A 5542-nucleotide genomic window follows, 5' to 3' on the forward strand; every position below is an offset into this window, starting at 1 on the left:
GACTTTTTTCCTCTTTCTCTCTCTCTCTCAGACAGCCGAGCGCTCCCTCCCTCTCGGACTCCTTCCTTGCTACGTTCATCCCCTGCCTCCCAATTCTTCCTCTCTTTTCCTATCTCTCCTCTCCCTTTCTCCGGCTCACAGCCATTCCCTCCCCACTACAGCATCCTTTAAGGGGGTTTGCTTGTTTCTGAAAGCAGAAAGCGTAACAGTACCTAACAGCCATGTACATTTTGCCTTGGGGCTCCGCTAGCTGGGAAGCCATGTGCTATCATCACTTTTTAAAGCACATGAGAGACGAAACCAGAGAGGGAGAGGAAAAGAGAGACAGAAAAGCACAGTTCTAGATCTGAATTTAGCATAGGATTATTACAAAGCCAAACCCTAAACCATCTCAACCCAGATTTCCATCCATTTTACAGGACACAGGAACATTAAACCTTCCTTTTGGTATCACAGACAAGTGTGCAGTACGTTTCTACTTTTCTAGTTACCAGTAGAAAGAACAGGAAAAAGTGGTAACCTACAATTATTACATCAACAATCCATTTCAGCTTGAACTAAACCATAAACATCACTTTTCTTTGCTTTCTTTACTTATTTCTTTCCACTTACACACACACACACACAAAAGTGGTAACATATGTTTATTTATATATATACACATATATATAGATATATATATATAATATATATATATATATATATATATATATATATATATATATATATATATATATATATATATATATATGTATATATATTATATATATATATATATAAAGCACATTTGAAAACAACCAAGGGTTGGCCAAAGTGCTGTCAAAAATGACTTCTGTTGGTATTTATCAGGTTGATTTGGTCAGATTTAATAATATGTTGACTTGAATAAAACCATTTTTTTTTTTTAGGTAAAATCAATCGATTAATAAAAAAGTACTTTGTAGCATAGTGGTACAATTTTGGTTTAGCATGAAAAGAAACTCACATTCAACCAAATTCTGTAAAATCTATTTAAAGTGTGCATCATGTTGTAACATATATATTAACTGGTTTTATTTAAGTCAAAATGTCATTTAATCTGAATAAATCAACCTTTATGCTTAATGTACATCTAAACTAACTTGTTTTATTCATTTATTTGAAAACCTGCAACATGTATATGCAATAAATGTTGTGTTATTACACTGTAACAACATCACCTTAAATGTAGTGCAACCAAAAGAAGTAGTGTAACCGAAACATAATTTGTCAGGTTGATTTAATCTGATTAAATGATAATTTTGATTTGAGTAAACAATTACTTTAAATGTTACCAAATGATTTTTGAAAACGTTGGTCACTGTGTCAAGATGTAAACCTGGGTTGCCTTTCATGATAAACAGGAAATTAACATGTTAAAATGCTAAAAACATGATAAACATGTTTTATCCTTTTTTCATGTGACCTAAAAATTTAACATCTGAACTAACTGGTTTTATTCAAGTCAATAAAATCAACCTGACAAATTTGGTTACACCATCAAAAACTATTTTTCTGGGTTAGATCATGGAGAAAACTTTCAGATTTTCAGTGTATAGCATCTTAATGAAACAGGCAAAATTGCAATTGGCCAGATTTGACGTTTTGTTCCATGGAATTAAAGTCTGAGGACGAGCAAACAAACTACAGAAGGTGCAATTCAACTGGAGTGACCAGATTTATACATGCTCCTCGTGCCCTCTCAGTGTGAACGTGCATGATTCTTAATTCGCCATCCAATTCTCAAACTCTCCAGCAAAAGTCAGGTGAGTTAAAAGCAGAGGATGGAGCTGGTGCTGTGCAAATGAATGTGTGTTTGGGGTCACTGGAGCGTATGAGAAGAGGCAAGCTGGGTGGATAACAAGAAGGAGCAGAGAGACCGAGCAAGGCCCGCTGCTCCTCATCCACACATGATCTTTGTCCTGGTTAAGTAGGAGTGCACTACGAGCGGGAAAACACAAGCAGAATCAAACACAGCGATGCCTCTGCGGGGCCCATGAAGCCCGGTCTCCCGCTGATATTAGGGAGTGCTGGTAACGAGGAGGGAGGGAGCTGAGGGGGGAAGGGGGGTCTGTTGGATCCTTTGAGTCCCACACTGTTGTTTTATTAATCTACAGTAGTTCATATTTTTGCTGCTGCTGCCTACCACCCCGACTCATCCAGGAGTCTCTGCTGGCCCTCTGACCCACACGCAGAGGCACATGCACACATCCGGTGGAGATTCTCCAGGCACTGTAGCAGTGTTCAGTGAACTCCCTATAGAGCCCAGAGGAGACAAACAACACCACTAACCCTGTAAATCCCACCGTCTCTGGCCTCTGCTACCAAACCCCACAGGTTTATCATGTACCGTCCAGAATACAACCAACACTCTTAAAAATACAGGTTCCAAAAGGGTGATTTGAAAAAAAAAAAAATGTTTAGATGTTACCATATGAAGCATATTTTAGGTTACGTGACAAAAAAAAAAGCTAAAACATAATTTGTAGTGTAGTGGTACAATTGGTATTTAGCCTTAAAAGCAACCCTACCCAATTCTGTAAAAAGTGTAGATTTTATGTAATCTGAATAAATTAACCTGTTTAGCCTGATATACATTTTAACAATTTATTTGAAAACTAAGGAAAAAATGATGTTGGTGTAGGTAACAGTTGACAGTAGCCACTGGATCCCATAGTATGGCAAAAAAATTCTATGGAAGTCAATGGCTACCATCAACTGTTTGGTTACCAACATTTTTCAAAATATCTTCTTTTGTGTACAACAGAGGAAAGAAACTCATACAGATTTGGAACAATTTGAGGGTGAATATAAACGATGACAGAATTTTAATTTTCAATTTTAATGGTACATTGCTATAGTAATAACAGTAAATTATGCATAATTGCAAGCAACTAACCCTAAACCTTACCCTAAACTTAACCCTACATGTAGTTAATTAATATTACTCAGCACTTATTTGTGTAATTACACTGTAACAACATCACCTTAAAATAAAAATGTAACTGTAACATAATTTGACAAGTTGATTTAGTCTGATTAAATAACATTTTTAAACTTAAACATAAACAAGTTAGTTTAGATGTCAAGTTTATTAAGTCAAGCTTATGAAGTTGATTGAGTCAGATTACATTTTTTTGATATAAATAAAACCAGTTAGTTTGGATGTTACCACATTTTTTATATCTAAAAAAGTTGTTTTTACAGAATTTGGACAGTATTTGAACCCAGGCTGTTTTTCATGCTAACCAAAAATTGTGATTAATAATAATAATAATAATAATTATTATTATTATTATTATTATTTTATTATTATTTTTTTTTACATTATGAGGGCCCCTTTGTGCAATGGAACGTTTCCACTGATGTTGTAGGATCTTCATGGAACCAAAGATGCTGATAAAGATCCTTTATTTTAAAGAGTGTATTGTGGCTGGATTTTACTGTAAAATGTATCGGAGTGGTATTCATTTACTTAAAAAAAAAAAAATTACATGACACAGAAATGTTGCAATGTATCATGTCACGGCTCCGGAATCAAAACAGTCAGGTCAGTTGAACGTCATAAGATGGCAAATACCAGCAAAAAGTCTCGAGGGCAAAAAGGAGAGTGTGTAGTTTGTATGCACATCTAACATGTATGTGTATTGCTGAGAGAATAGGTAAGCTACGGGTCTCAGTACCGGGGGGATGGGGTGGTCATGCTTCCCTGCGTGTCATGTATATAAGGAAAAGGATCCATCTTCCTGAAATACAATTTCACAGAATGTGACAGAGACCGAGTCCTCCAATTGAACACAGACAGAGAGAGGGGGAACATTGCGTGTGGACAAATGAAAGATATAGATGGAGAAAAAAAACAGAGAGCTAACAAAGCCCAAAGCGATTGCCAGCTACATCCAACCACATTACAAATGTAACATTTGATGTAGTAAAATAGTACATTTCCTATAAAACTTAAGTGATGTGATTGGCGCTATTCTATTCTGTGCATGGCCAGGGCACATCCGGAGAGCACGTACCCTTCAAGGACTTCATCAGTGTGATAAAAGACACAGGGTCAATCTACCACCATTGCTGAATTTAATGCTGTCCTCTCCATGCATGGTATTTTACTGCATGGAATCATTTTAGGCCACATTAAAGATTGCTAGACAATACGTGTCGACTAAAATGTGGATATGTGCAGTAGTAATCTTAAAGAGATACGAATCAGTTCTTAAAAAATAACTTTTGTTGATATAACCTAATGTATCCAGATTGTTTTAGTCATTTTAAAGCTATAGTTTTCTAAAATTTCTGTCAGTCACTTACCCTCAGCTCATTCCAAATTTTGAGATATATATATATATATATATATATATATATATATATATATATATATATATATATATATATATATATATATATATAGTGTCAAATAGTTGTGTATTTTGCAGATGAAAGAAAGTCATATATGTTTGAATGACATTAGGGTGAGTAAATGATGATAGAATTTTTATTTTTGGTGTGAACTATCCCTTGTTTGCATTATTTTATATAATTTAATAAACAGTATATACTTATAGTGTGTTATGATGTGAAATAAAATTAAGATAATTACAATTTCAATTAAATTTCCCCCAAAAAATATTTGATTTTATTATTGGAATAAAAATGTGCATGCACCATGCATTTTTATTATCTTTTTTTTCTGCTAATAAACAGTGTGTAGTTAAACAGTCAGCATAATAAAAACGAATCAGCTGTCTGTATTTAACTATGCGACATAAAGAAGCTGTTATTCACATCTCAAATGTGAACTGTTAGTATAATCTGACACTTCACTAATTAATTATCTGAGAAAGTTGGAATTAACACATTTGATATACATTGTGGTTCATTAAATATGTGATAGCATTAATTGCAGGTGGGAATTTTTACAACAACCTGCCATATGACTAATGATAATTCATCTCATTAACTAATTAAGCTTAATTATTCCCCCACTTAACTAATGAGAGTATTTAACATTGGGAAAATGATCTTAATTAGCTACTGCAATTAAGAGTAATTAAAACCCAATTAATGCTCTCGGGAGAGGCAGTGATTACACTGAATCGTGGGACTGTGCGAGTGCATGTGAGCCGCAGCTTTTCCCTATCAAGGCACGACCAATACCTCTGGCAGCGTTTCAAACAGGAATAAGAAATCAAATTATTTCCAGCGAACAGCACAGGGCTAATGGTAAATGACAGCTGTCAAAGAGACTGCGACTATCTGCCTGAAGATGGGGAAAAAATGCCCATTGTCAAAATTAATCACTCCAGCCTCGTATAAAGTCATAAGAGAAAAAAACTGCAAGAAATAAAACAGTGTCGAGTTCAAGTTGAAGGAACAAAGTACAGAAGGCTGTACAATTACAACAAAAGACATGGCGAGCACATATGGGAACTCAGGCAGAGGAAATCTGACAACCAGCAAAAACCAGATGGAGTGCGAAAACCTGCTTAATGTACAACCAAAACCATGTTGCAAAGATGTG

Source organism: Cyprinus carpio, chromosome A7, assembly GCF_018340385.1.
Source record: "Cyprinus carpio isolate SPL01 chromosome A7, ASM1834038v1, whole genome shotgun sequence".
Classification (NCBI taxonomy): domain Eukaryota; kingdom Metazoa; phylum Chordata; class Actinopteri; order Cypriniformes; family Cyprinidae; genus Cyprinus; species Cyprinus carpio.